The sequence below is a fragment of the Montipora foliosa genome, chromosome 7 (genome assembly GCF_036669935.1).
Source record: "Montipora foliosa isolate CH-2021 chromosome 7, ASM3666993v2, whole genome shotgun sequence".
Lineage (NCBI taxonomy): Eukaryota > Metazoa > Cnidaria > Anthozoa > Scleractinia > Acroporidae > Montipora > Montipora foliosa.
Window position 1 is genome coordinate 36912187 of NC_090875.1, and position 14858 is coordinate 36927044.

Genomic DNA, 14858 nt, shown 5'->3' on the forward strand with positions numbered 1-14858 from the left:
CGAGTGCATCCAGAACTGGTTTGCGGTAGCATCCATAATAGAAAACACTTTAGCAACGCTGAAAGCTCTAAAACCAGATCTCAGCCAGGCGTACTGAGGTCCGACAACGCCGGATTCTACCACTGCGGCTATCTTCTGCTGTCACTCCCCGGCAGTGCTGATCGTACTGGAGTCAAAATCGCATGCTATGACAACCACAAGCAGGGAAAGACATCTGTGATCACCGGATCGCAGCACGCAAAAGCCACATGCGCCGCTTCCTAAATAAAGGTAATGATGTAAAGACAGCCAGCGACATGAAAGCTGCTATTGAGTCATAAGGAGGAATTAAGGGCTGTTATGCGGCAGTGTGTCGAGCACAACCATCTGCGCAGACAATGACAAAGCATACCATGACAGGAGTGTAGGGATTGCACAACTTCTCTCAAGAGAATGGAGGCATGAGGGTGTGGCGTGCCTATGATGTCGGTCTGGGAAAATTTTATAGCAAGGCCCAGCTGGCCAGGTTTGGAACAGGTTTGGCCAGGATGTCCCACTGAGCTCATCATAGTGAAACCCCTCAAGAGACCGATCATAGAAGCAGGTACATATTAGCAACGTCAAGTCATCAAGAGCCATCTCTGAGCCTGGGCCATCACAAGAACAACCTCACCTGTCACAGACAGATGAAGAAAGCGCGAAGTTTTCCTGTTCAGAGGAAGGATGTGTAAAGACGTTCCAGTCATTCGCCGCTCTCCAAAGGCACCTGGATGTCGGTAAGCACATGCTAAAGCTTGCCAAAGAGTCTGCGTACGACGAGATCAAGGGGAAATGGACAGAGGCGTGTCATTCCGTAGGTGGTGGCTACGTTCCTGGTCAGACATCAGCAAAAGATTCTGATGACCAGTCCCCGGCTGGACAGTTGGAACTCGGATGGGCCCTGAGGAGACCATGGAAATCAGTTGCCTTTTCAGAGAAAGCAAAGAGCTATTTGGTAGACATGTTTCGGACAGGACTGGAAACCGGCAAGAGGGCAAACGCTTCTAGTATGACGTCTTTAAGAGATGACACTGGCCAGAAAATGTTTGCCAACACCAACTGGTTGATAGAGCAGCAGATTGCTCGCTACTTTAGCCGACTCGCTAAACAAAAGTGGCCACTTGCAGAGGGCCCGCACTGTAAGTTTGAATGAGAACAATCATTTCAGTCTTGTCCATTTGTGTCCACCCATGCTTTTCTTTCCTTTTGCTGCAGTTATTTTATGTTGTCCAACAGTTTTAAGTGGTTATAGCATAAAAATACATGCATAGAGCTCTGGATCACTTTAATACATTTCCCTAGTGAAATGCATCAGCAATCTGTGAATGTATAAAATGCAAGTCACACTACATTTCCTAAGCGTCACATGGAATGTTATGAAATGTTCAATGATGTTAAGCGACAACAACCCTATCGCTCATAATCTTCTTTCCCGGAAGCAAAGCTTAAATTACGAATTTATTAGATCATCTGGCATCCCTGTATATGCTAGTTGGCAGATTTTCTCTTCCTTTTATTTTCTGTATTGTACACTGGAATTTGCTTGTCAACAAGCATTTCACAGGTGACCTTGAAATCCCCCAGCTGGGAAACTGTGAAAACCCAGTTATGAAAATAAACAGTTAAATGAAACAATTATGAATGTTTCATGCCGTACAATAGCAATTAGCTGATTTTGAGAAGCAAATTTCTAAAATAGCAACCTCAAAACAGAAACATCGCGATTTTGCCATCGATATTTTGGTGACATGCATCTCTTTTTAATGTGAATCTTCGATGTCTTCTCAAAATATCAGAAGTTTTCATTATTTCTTACCGTCCGTGATAAATTTCTCGTATAAGAAGCTGGAACATTTCGGTTTGTCTGCCAGAGTGGCCGCGAATTGCCAGAATTGTGTGTCAAGTGAAGTTGAAAGAAACGCGTTTTATGTGCTGTTTATAAGTGGCATCTGAACCGAAAAAACGGGAGTGCCCAAAAATATTTTTGATGTTGTTAAGAGACAAAATAATGGACTACAAAGGGATATAAAAATTACTGTTGAGGCTCTCTGGCAACGGGAGATATTTGACTTCAAAATCCCCAAATATTTGAATTTTTCAAAATGTCTCACAATGCACTCACTTATTTTTCTGGGTTGATTGACAAGCCGTCAGTCAAACTGACTGACACTTGTTCATTGCGTTCACTAAGGATGTATCAATATGTGTGAACACCCTCAAATCAATAGGTCAAATACAGTTGTACTGAGAGCTTCATATATTTTGCACAATTTGAAGCAATTTACATGGTAAAAGTCTGCTAAATTCACGGGGGTGGCCTATCTGCCCACTGAAAGATCCAAAACACAAACCAGTTTGTCTTTTTCAGGTTTGAAGAAGGCCCTTTAAACTGGCAAAGTTTCATGGAAATCGGTGAGATGGCATGTAGCAGCCTTGCCTGGTGCTCGTGGACTCACTCTTAACTTCAGTGAACTGCGGCATTATACAAAGCTGTCAGATGCTCAGCGGGCACGCTTAAACTTGTGGTGAAAAGAGGTTTATCAACATGTCAGCCCAGAAGCCAATGTTTCTCACTTCCCATTTATTTTCTTCAATCTTTCTGGGTTCAGTACTTTGCTAGTAACCACACGTCTTCTCAGACTATTTACCCAAGACTTCTACCATGGCACTACAATGATAGACAATACCAAAACAATATCGTGCATTGTTAGAGCTACATATTATGCAAGGACAGATCTGTTTCGTCGTACGAACGTGTAAGGACCTGTGAGCCACAGCGCCTCTTCTGGTATGACTTCTTAATGACCTTGAAAAAAATTGTTTCGAACGGTGCACATACCACAGGCAACCCAGTGTACCCGCACGGAGGGTCCAGTTGCAAAAAGAAATTCGCTTGATATTCTCGCACAATTCCGAATTAATAGGTACTCGTCCAATTTTCAGAACGTTTTCCTTCTTGCGGTTTCCGTTTCCTTGGTGGATTCTTTAGATCGGTTACTTTTTGTAAGCGGATCTAGGTTGTATAAGAATAAAGAAATTCAAATAACACTCAGGAACGGGCAATTTTATTTGCGGCCTTTTCTTTTATATTTCCATTGTGATGTTGTGCCATAGTCTTGCAAAATCGTACAGCAATATAGTAAATATTAAGATTGACTTTCCATCAGGTTTTGAAACCATCGGCTGCTTCAACGACACCTCCAATCGAGCCATCCAACCATTGGAAGGAAAAGATTCCATTCTGGATGGATGGTATGGTGCTCGAAAGAACGCCATTGCAAAGTGCGCCGTGGCTGCAATGAGAAAAGGATACAAGATGTTTGCAGTTCAAGATGGAGGATGGTGCGCAGCCAGTGCTACAGCGGACCAGACCTTCGACAAGTACGGCAGATCTGCAGCCTGTGGGTCCGATGGCGAAGGTGGACCGTGGGCTAATCAGGTTTATGTCATCAAAGGTAAAATGTCAAAGAAGTGTCTATTAAATGCACACAAAATTAAATGCGGTGTATTCTTGTGGAAAAAAAGACCTATTAAACTAGGACGAAGGACTAGTGTGTACTTTATCTTTATCAAACACTGAATTTGCATGGTCGTATTTGTTCCGACGGGCTTTAACAGTGTACAAAATTGTCATGAAATTGTAGATAAGAACTAGAATGGCAACTTGCGTTCTGCTCCGATTATTTCAATTGTTGTGTATAGTTTATTTGACTTTTTTTTTTTACTAAAATGCACTTTATTGTCGCAAACATGTTGCTTTTGCGAAATCTGGTCATGTTGCATGGCATTTTAGAAGATTTAATTCCACCACTCCAGTCAAGAAATACTCTATATTTAATAAACGGTTCTATTCAAATAGACACTTGATTGCTTTGCTATTTCCCATTTATTAAGAATACATTCAAGAAGATCACTCCATTCTGATTGGACATATGCAGTAAAATTGTAATCTTCAACTTGTACTCTTGTATGGGAAGTAATACAACGCCAATTGCAATAAGAGGGGCATAAACAAAAGAAAGGTGACCAAGAGGATTTTTTGTACTTTTAATACTAAGCAGGGGCAAAACTTAACAAAAAATGATGACAAATTACTCTACAAAACACAGTACTCAAACCTGGATTAAAGGTCTTTCATAGCTTAACTGACGTTTTTGTAAGTCATTTTTTTCTTAAGAATTGGTCTAGCAATTTTTGGTGGCATTTATTGCAAAAAAAATTCACTTGATATTCTCGCACAATTCCGAATTAATAGGTACTCGTCCAATTTTCAGAACGTTTTCCTTTTTGCGGTTTCCGTTTTCCTTGGTGGATTGTTTAGATCCTTTACTTTTTGTAAGCGGATCTAGGTTGTATAAGAATAAAGAAATTCAAATAACACTCAGGAACGGGCAATTTTATTTGGGCCTTTTCTTTTATATTTCCATTGTGATGTTGTGCCATAGTCTTGCAAAATCGTACAGCAATATAGTAAATATTAAGATTGACTTTCCATCAGGTTTTGAAACCATCGGCTGCTTCAACGACACCTCCAATCGAGCCATCCAACCATTGGAAGGAAAAGATTCCATTCTGGATGGATCGTATGGTGCTCGAAAGAACGCCATTGCAAAGTGCGCCGTGGCTGCAATGACAAAAGGATACAAGATGTTTGCAGTTCAAGATGGAGGATGGTGCGCAGCCAGTGCTACAGCGGACCAGACCTTCGACAAGTACGGCAGATCTGCAGCCTGTGGGTCCGATGGCAAAGGTGGACCGGGGGCCAATCAGGTTTATGTCATCAAAGGTAAAATGCCAAAGAAGTGTCTATTAAATGCACAAAAGATAAAATGCGGTGTTTTCTTGTGGAAAATAGGCCTAATGAACTAGGACGAAGGACTAAAGTGTACTTCATCTTTATCAAACACTGAATTTGCATGGTCGTATTTGTTCCGACGGGCTTTAACAGTGTACAAATTTGTCACGAAATTGTAGATAAGAACTAGAATGGCAACTTGCGTTCTGCTCCGATTATTTCAATTGTTGTGTACAGTTTATTTGACTTTTTTTTCGTACTAAAATGCACTTTATTGTCGTAAACATGTTGCTTTTGCGAAATCTGGTCATGTTGCCCTGCATTTTAGAAGATTTAATTCCACCACTCCAGTCAAGAAATACTCTATATTTAATAAACGGTTCTATTCAAATAGACACTTGATTGCTTTACTATTTCCCATTTATTAAGAATGCATTTGAGAAGATCACTCCATTCTGATTGGACATATGCAGTAAAATTGTAATCTTCAACTTGTACTCTTCTATGGCAAGTAATGCAACGCCAATTGCAATAAGAGGGGCATTAACAAAAGAAAGGTGACGAAGAGGAATTTTTGTACTTTTATTACCAAGCAGGGGCAAAACTTAAGAAAAAATGATGACAAATTACTCTACAAAACACACTACTCAAACCTGGATTAAAGGTCTTTCATAGCTTAACTGACGTTTATGTAGGTCCTTTTTTTCTTAAGAATTGGTCTGGCAGTTTTTGGTAGCATTTATTGCAAAAAAAATCACTTGATATTCTCGCAGAATTCCGAATTTATAGGTACTCGTCCAATTTTCAGAACGTTTTCCTTTTTGCGGTTTCCGTTTTCCTTGGTGGATTGTTTAGATCGGTTACTCTTTGTAAGCGGATCTAGGTTGAATAACAATAAAGAAATTCAAATAACACTCAGGAACGGGCAATTTTATTTGCGGCCTTTTCTTTTATATTTCCATTGTGATGTTGTGCCATAGTCTTGCAAAATCGTACGGCAATATAGTAAAAATTAAGATTGACTTTCCATCAGGTTTTGAAACCATCGGCTGCTTCAACGACACCTTGAATCGAGCCATCCAACCATTGGAAGGAAAAGATTCCATTCTGGATGGATCGCATGGTTCTCGAAAGAACGCCATTGCAAAGTGCGCCGTGGCTGCAATGAGAAAAGGATACAAGATGTTTGCAGTTCAAGATGGAGGATGGTGCGCGGCCAGTGCTACAGCGGACCAGACCTTCGACAAGTACGGCAGATCTGCAGCCTGTGGGTCCGATGGCGACGGTGGACCGGGGGCTAATGAGGTTTATGTCATCAAAGGTAAAATGTCAAAGAGGTGTCTATTAAATGCACAAAAAATAAAATGCGGTGTTTTCTCTTGGAAAAAAGACCTAATGAACTAGGACAAAGGACTAGTGTGTACTTCATCTTTATCAAACACTGAATTTGCATGGTTGTATTTGTTCCGACGGGCTTTAACACTGTACAAATTTGTCATGAAATTGTAGATGAGAAATAGAATGGCAACTTGCGTTCTGCTCCGATTATTTCAATTGTTGTGTACAGTTTATTTGACTTTTTTTTTTAGTAAAATACACTTTATTGTCGTAAACATGTTGCTTTTGCGAAATCGGGTCATGTTGCATGGCATTTTAGAAGATTTAATTCCACCGCTCCAGTCAAGAAATACTCTATATTTAATAAACGGTTCTATTCAAATAGACACTTGATTGCTTTGCTATTTCCCATTTATTAAGAATACATTCAAGAAGATCACTCCATTCTGATTGGACATATGCAGTAAAATTGTAATCTTCAACTTGTACTCTTGTATGGCAAGTAATGCAACGCCAATTGCAATAAGAGGGGCATAAACAAAAGAAAGGTGACCGAGAGGAATTTTTGTACTTTTAATACCAAGCAGGGGCAAAACTTAACAAAAGATGATGACAAATTACTCTACAAAACACAGTACTCAAACCTGGATTAAAGGTCTTTCATAGCTTAACTGACGTTTATGTAGGTCCCTTTTTTCTTAAAAATTGGTCTAGCAGTTTTTGGTAGCATTTATTGCAAAAAAATTCACTTGATATTCTCGCACAATTCCGAATTAATAGGTACTCGTCCAATTTTCAGAACCTTCTCCTTTTTGCGGTTTCCGTTTTCCTTGGTGGATTGTTTAGATCGGTTACTTTTTGTAAGCGGATCTAGGTTGAATAACAATAAAGAAATTCAAATAACACTCAGGAACGGGCAATTTTATTTGGGGCCTTTTCTTTTATATTTCCATTGTTATGTTGTGCCATAGTCTTGCAAAATAGGACGAAAATAGAACTAGGACGAAGGACTAGTGTGTACTTCATCTTTATCAAACACTAAATTTGCATGGTCGTATTTGTTCCGACGAGCTATAACACTGTACAAATTTGTCATAAAATTTTAGATAAGATCTAGAATGGCAACTCGCGTTCTGCTCCGATTATTTCAATTGTTGTGTACAGTTTATTTGACTTTTTTTTTTTAGTAAAATACACTTTATTGTCGTAAACATGTTGCTTTTGCGAAATCGGGTCATGTTGCATGGCATTTTAGAAGATTTAATTGCACCGCTCCAGTCAAGAAATACTCTATATTTAATAAACGGTTCTATTCAAATAGACACTTGATTGCTTTGCTATTTCCCATTTTTTAAGAATACATTCAAGAAGATCACTCCATTCTGATTGGACATATGCAGTAAAATTGTAATCTTCAACTTGTACTCTTGTATGGCAAGTAATGTAACGCCAATTGCAATAAGAGGGGCATAAACAAAAGAAAGGTGACCGAGAGGAATTTTTGTACTTTTAATAAAAAGCAAGGGCAAACCTTAACAAAAAAACATCACATTGTACTCTACAAAACACAGTACTCAAACCTGGATAAAAGGTCTTTCATAGCTTAACTGACCCTTTTGGAAGTCGTTTTTTTCTTAAGAATTGGTCTAGCAATTTTTGGTTCCATTTATTGCAAAAAAAATTCACTTGATATTCTCGCACAATTCCGAATTAATAAGTACTCGTCCAATTTTCAGAACGTTTTCCTTTTTGCGGTTTCCGTTTTCCTTGGTGGATTGTTTAGATCGGTTACTTTTTGTAAGCGGATCTAGGTTGAATAACAGTAAAGAAATTCAAATAACACTCAGGAACGGGCAATTTTATTTGCGGCCTTTTCTTTTATATTTCCATTGTTATGTTGTGCCATAGTCTTGCAAAATCGTACAGCAATATAGTAAATATTAAGATTGACTTTCCATCAGGTTTTAAAACCATCGGCTGCTTCAAAGACACCTCCAATCGAGCCATCCAACCATTGGAAGAAAAAGATTCCATTCTGGATGGATGGTATGGTGCTCGAAAGAACGCCATTGCAAAGTGCGCCGTGGCTGCAATGAGAAAAGGATACAAGATGTTTGCAGTTCAAGATGGAGGATGGTGCGCAGCCAGTGCTACAGCGGACCAGACCTTCGACAAGTACGGCAGATCTGCAGCCTGTGGGTCCGATGGCAAAGGTGGACCGGGGGCCAATCAGGTTTATGTCATCAAAGGTAAAATGCCAAAGAAGTGTCTATTAAATGCACAAAAGATAAAATGCGGTGTTTTCTTGTGGAAAATAGGCTTAATGAACTAGGACGAAGGACTAAAGTGTACTTCATCTTTATCAAACACTGAATTTGCATGGGCGTATTTGTTCCGACGGGCTTTAACAGTGTACAAATTTGTCATGAAATTGTAGATAAGAACTAGAATGGCAACTTGCGTTCTGCTCCGATTATTTCAATTGTTGTGGACAGTTTATTTGACTTTTTTTTCGTACTAAAATGCACTTTATTGTCGTAAACATGTTGCTTTTGCGAAATCTGGTCATGTTGCCCTGCATTTTAGAAGATTTAATTCCACCACTCCAGTCAAGAAATACTCTATATTTAATAAACGGTTCTATTCAAATAGACACTTGATTGCTTTATTATTTCCCATTTATTAAGAATGCATTTGAAAAGATCACTCCATTCTGATTGGACATATGCAGTAAAATTGTAATCTTCAACTTGTACTCTTGTATGGCAAGTAATGCAACGCCAATTGCAATAAGAGGGGCATTAACAAAAGAAAGGTGACCGAGAGGAATTTTTGTACTTTTAATACCAAGCAGGGGCAAAACTTAACAAAAAATGATGACAAATTACTCTACAAAACACAGTACTCAAACCTGGATTAAAGGTCTTTCATAGCTTAACTGACGTTTATGTACGTCCTTTTTTTCTTAAGAATTGGTCTAACAGTTTTTGGTAGCATTTATTGCAAAAAAAATCACTTGATATTCTCGCAGAATTCCGAATAAATAGGTACTCGTCCAATTTTTAGAACGTTTTCCTTTTTGCGGTTTCCGTTTTCCTTGGTGGATTGTTTAGATCATTACTTTTTGTAAGCGGATCTAGGTTGAATAACAGTAAAGAAATTCAAATAACACTCAGGAACGGGCAATTTTATTTGCGGCCTTTTCTTTTATATTTCCATTGTCATGTTGTGCCATAGTCTTGCAAAATCGTACAGCAATATAGTAAATATTACGATTGACTTTCCATCAGGTTTTGAAACCATCGGCTGCTTCAAAGACACCTCCAATCGAGCCATCCAACCATTGGAAGGAAAAGATTCCATTCTGGATGGATGGTATGGTGCTCGAAAGAACGTCATTGCAAAGTGCGCCGTGGCCGCAATGAGAAAAGGATACAAGAGGTTTGCAGTTCAACATGGAGGATGGTGCGCAGCCAGTGCTACAGCGGACCAGACCTTCGACAAGTACGGCAGATCTGCAGCCTGTGGGTCCGATGGCGAAGGTGGACCGGCGGCCAATCAGGTTTATGTCATCAAAGGTAAAATGTCAAAGAAGTGTCTATTAAATGCACAAAAAATAAAATGCGGTGTTTTCTTGTGGAAAAAAGACCTAATGAACTAGGACGAAGGACTAGTGTGTACTTCATCTTTATCAAACATTGAATTTGCATGATCGTATGTGTTCCGACGGGCTTTAACAGTATAGTAGTTTGTCATGAAATTGTAGATAAGAATTAGAATGGAAACTCGCGTTCTGCTCCGATTATCTCAATTGTTGTGTACAGTTTATTTGACCTTTTTTTTTTTACTAAAATGCACTTTGTTGTCGTAAACATGTTGCCTTTGCGAAAGCTGGTCATGTTGCATGGCATTTTAGAAGATTTAATTCCACCGCTCCAGTCAAGAAATACTCTATATTTAATAAACGGTTCTATTTAAATAGACACTTGATTGCTTTGCTATTTCCCATTTATTAAGAATACATTCCAGAAGATCACTCCATTCTGATTGGACATATGCAGTAAAATTGTAATCTTCAACTTGTACTCTTGTATGGCAAGTAATGCAACGCCAATTGCAATAAGAGGGGCATAAACAAAAGAAAGGTGACCGAGAGGAATTTTTGTACTTTTAATACCAAGCAGGGGCAAAACTTAACAAAAAATGATGACAAATTACTCTACAAAACACAGTACTCAAACCTGGATTAAAGGTCTTTAGTAGCTTAACTGACGTTTATGTAGATCCTTCTTTTCTTAAGAATTGGTGTAGCACTTTTTGGTAGCATTTATTGCAAAAAAATTCACTTGATATTCTCGCACAATTCCGAATTAATAGGTACTCGTCCAATTTTCAGAACGTTTTCCTTTTTGCGGTTTCCGTTTTCCTTGGTGAATTGTTTAGATCGGTTACTTTTTGTAAGCGGATCTAGGTTGAATAACAATAAAGAAATTCAAAGAACACTCAGGAACGGGCAATTTTATTTGCATCCTTTTCTTTTATATTTCCATTGTGATGTTGTGCCAGAGTCTTGGAAAATCGTACAGCAATATAGTAAAAATTAAGATTGAACTTCCATCAGGTTTTGAAACCATCGGCTGCTTCAACGACACCTTAAATCGAGCCATCCAACCATTGGAAGGAAAAGATTCCATTCTGGATGGATCGTATGGTTCTCGAAAGAACGCCATTGCAAAGTGCGCCGTGGCTGCAATGAGAAAAGGATACAAGATGTTTGCAGTTCAACATGGAGGATGGTGCGCAGCAAGTGCTACAGCGGACCAGACCTTCGACAAGTACGGCAGATCTGCAGCCTGTGGGTCCGATGGCGAAGGTGGACCGGGGGCCAATCAGGTTTATTTCATCAAAGGTAAAATGTCAAAGAAGTGTCTATTAAATGCACAAGAAATAAAATGCGGTGTTTTCTTGTGGAAAAAAGTCCTAATGATCTAGGACAAAGAACTAGTGTGTACTTTATCTTTATCAAACACTCAATTAGCATGGTCGTATTTGTTCCGTCGGGCTTTAACAGTGTACAAATTTGTCATGAAATTGTAGATAAGAACTAGAATGGCAAGTTGCGTTCTGCTCCGATTATTTTAATTGTTGTGTATAGTTTATTTGACTTTTTTTTTACTAAAATGCACTTTATTGTCGTAAACATGTTGCTTTTGCGAAATCTGGTCATGTTGCATGGCATTTTAGAAGATTTAATTCCACCGCTCCAGTCAAGAAATACTCTATATTTAATAAACGGTTCTATTCAAATAGACACTTGATTGCTTTGCTATTTCCCATTTATTAAGAATACATTCAAGAAGATCACTCCATTCTGATTGGACATATGCAGTAAAATTGTAATCTTCAACTTGTACTCTTGTATGGCAAGTAATGCAACGCCAATTGCAATAAGAGAGGCATAAACAAAAGAAAGGTGACCGAGAGGAATTTTTGTACTTTTAATAAAAAGCAAGGGCAAACCTTAACAAAAAAACATCACAATGTACTCTACAAAACACAGTACTCAAACCTGGATAACAGGTCTTTCATAGCTTAACTGACCTTTTTGGAAGTCGTTTTTTTCTTAAGAATTGGTCTAGCAATTTTTGGTTCCATTTATTGCAAAAAAAATTCACTTGATATTCTCGCACAATTCCGAATTAATAAGTATCCGTACAATTTTCAGAACGTTTTCCTTTTTGCGGTTTCCGTTTTCCTTGGTGGATTGTTTAGATCGGTTACTTTTTGTAAGCGGATCTAGGTTGTATAAGAATAAAGAAATTCAAATAACACTCAGGAACGGGCAATTTTATTTGCGGCCTTTTCTTTTATATTTCCATTGTGATGTTGTGCCATAGTCTTGCAAAATCGTACAGCAATATAGTAAATATTAAGATTGACTTTCCAACAGGTTTTGAAACCATCGGCTGCTTCAACGACACCTCCAATCGAGCCATCCAACCATTGGAAGGAAAAGATTCCATTCTGGATGGATCGTATGGTTCTCGAAAGAACGCCATTGCAAAGTGCGCCGTGGCTGCAATGAGAAAAGGATACAAGATGTTTGCAGTTCAACATGGAGGATGGTGCGCAGCCAGTGCTACAGCGGACCAGACTTTCGACAAGTACGGCAGATCTGCAGCCTGTGGGTCCGATGCCGAAGGTGGACCGGGGGCCAATCAGGTTTATGTCATCAAAGGTAAAATGTCAAATAAGTGTCTATTAAATGCACAAAAAATAAAATGCGGTGTTTTCTTGTGGAAAAAAGACCTAATGAACTAGGACGAAGGACTAGTGTGTACTTCATCTTTATCAAACACTGAATTTGCATGGTCGTATTTGTTCCGACAAGCTTTAACACTGTACAAATTTGTCATGAAATTGTAGATAAGAATTAGAATGGGAACTCGCGTTCTGCTCCGATTATTTCAATTGTTGTGTACAGTTTATTTGACTTTTTTTTTTAGTAAAATACACTTTATTGTCGTAAACATGTTGCTTTTGCGAAATCGGGTCATGTTGCATGGCATTTTAGAAGATTTAATTCCACTGCTCCAGTCAAGAAATACTCTATATTCAATAAACGGTTCTATTCAAATAGACACTTGATTGCTTTGCTATTTTCCATTTATTAAGAATACATTCAAGAAGATCACTCCATTCTGATTGGACATATGCAGTAAAATTGTAATCTTCAACTTGTACTCTTGTATGGCAAGTAATGCAACGCCAATTGCAATAAGAGGGGCATAAACAAAAGAAAGGTGACCCAGAGGAATTTTTGTACTTTTAATACCAAGCAGGGGCAAAACTTAACAAAAAATGATGACAAATTACTCTACAAAACACAGTACTCAAACCTGTATTAAAGGTCTTTCATAGCTTAACTGACGTTTATGTAGGTCCTTTTTTTCTTAAGAAATGTTGTAGCAGTTTTTGGTAGCATTTATTGCAAAAAAAATCACTTGATATTCTCGCAGAATTCCGAATTAATAGGTTCTCGTCCAATTTTCAGAACGTTTTCCTTTTTGCGGTTTCCGTTTTCCTTGGTGGATTGTTTAGATCGGTTACTTTTTGTAAGCGGATCTAGGTTGAATAACAGCAAAGAAATTCAAATAACACTCAGGAACGGGCAATTTTATTTGCGGCCTTTTCTTTTATATTTCCATTGTTATGTTGTGCCATAGTCTTGCAAAATCGTACAGCAATATAGTAAATATTAAGATTGACTTTCCATCAGGTTTTGAAACCATCGGCTGCTTCAAAGACACCTCCAATCGAGCCATCCAACCATTGGAAGAAAAAGATTCCATTCTGGATGGATGGTATGGTGCTCGAAAGAACGCCATTGCAAAGTGCGCCGTGGCTGCAATGAGAAAAGGATACAAGATGTTTGCAGTTCAAGATGGAGGATGGTGCGCAGCCAGTGCTAGAGCGGACCAGACCTTCGACAAGTACGGCAGATCTGCAGCCTGTGGGTCCGATGCCGAAGGTGGACCGGGGGCCAATCAGGTTTATGTCATCAAAGGTAAAATGTCAAATAGGTGTCTATTAAATGCACAAAAAATAAAATGCGGTGTTTTCTTGTGGAAAAAAGACCTAATGAACTAGGACGAAGGACTAGTGTGTACTTCATCTTTATCAAACATTGAATTTGCATGGTCGTATTTGTTCCCACGGGCTTTAACAGTATACAAGTTTGTCATGAAATTGTAGATATGAATTAGAATGGCAACTCGCGTTCTGCTCCGATTATCTCAATTGTTGTGTACAGTTTATTTGACCTTTTTTTTTTTACTAAAATGCACTTTGTTGTCATAAACATGTTGCCTTTGCAAAATCTGGTCATGTTGCATGGCATTTTAGAAGATTTTATTCCACCGCTCCAGTCAAGAAATACTCTATATTTAATAAAAGGTTCTATTTAAATAGACAATTGATTGCTTTGCTATTTCCCATTTATTAAGAATACATTCAAGAAGATCACTCCATTCTGATTGGACATATGCAGTAAAATTGTAATCTTCAACTTGTACTCTTGTATGGCAAGTAATGCAACGCCAATTGCTATAAGAGGGGCATAAAGAAAAGAAAGGTGACCGAGAGGAATTTTTGTACTTTTAATACCAAGCAGGGGCAAAACTTAACAAAAAATGATGACAAATTACTCTACAAAACACAGTACTCAAACTTGGATTAAAGGTCTTTAGTAGCTTAACTGACGTTTATGTAGATCCTTCTTTTCTTGAGAATTGGTCTAGCAATTTTTGGTACCTCTTACTGCAAAAAAATTCACTTGATATTCTCGCACAATTCCGAATTAATAGGTACTCGTCCAATTTTCAGAACGTTTTCCTTTTTGCGGTTTCCGTTTTCCTTGGTGGATTGTTTAGATCGGTTACTTTTTGTAAGCGGATCTAGGTTGAATAACAGTAAAGAAATTCAAATAACACTCAGGAACGGGCAATTTTATTTGCGGCCTTTTCTTTTATATTTCCATTAATATGTTGTGCCATAATCTTGCAAAATCGTACAGGAATATAGTACAAATGAAGATTGACTTTCCATCAGGTTTTGAAACCATCGGCTGCTTCAACGACACCTTGAATCGAGCCATCCAACCATTGGAAGAAAAAGATTCCATTCTGGATGGATGGTATGGTGCTCG

General features: G+C 38.5%; 1 pseudogene; it reads left to right on the forward strand.

Moving 5' to 3' along the window:
• The first annotated feature begins 763 nt into the window (after positions 1-763).
• Positions 764-14858, forward strand: part of LOC138010200 (uncharacterized) — a 60521-nt pseudogene continuing 46426 nt past the window's right edge.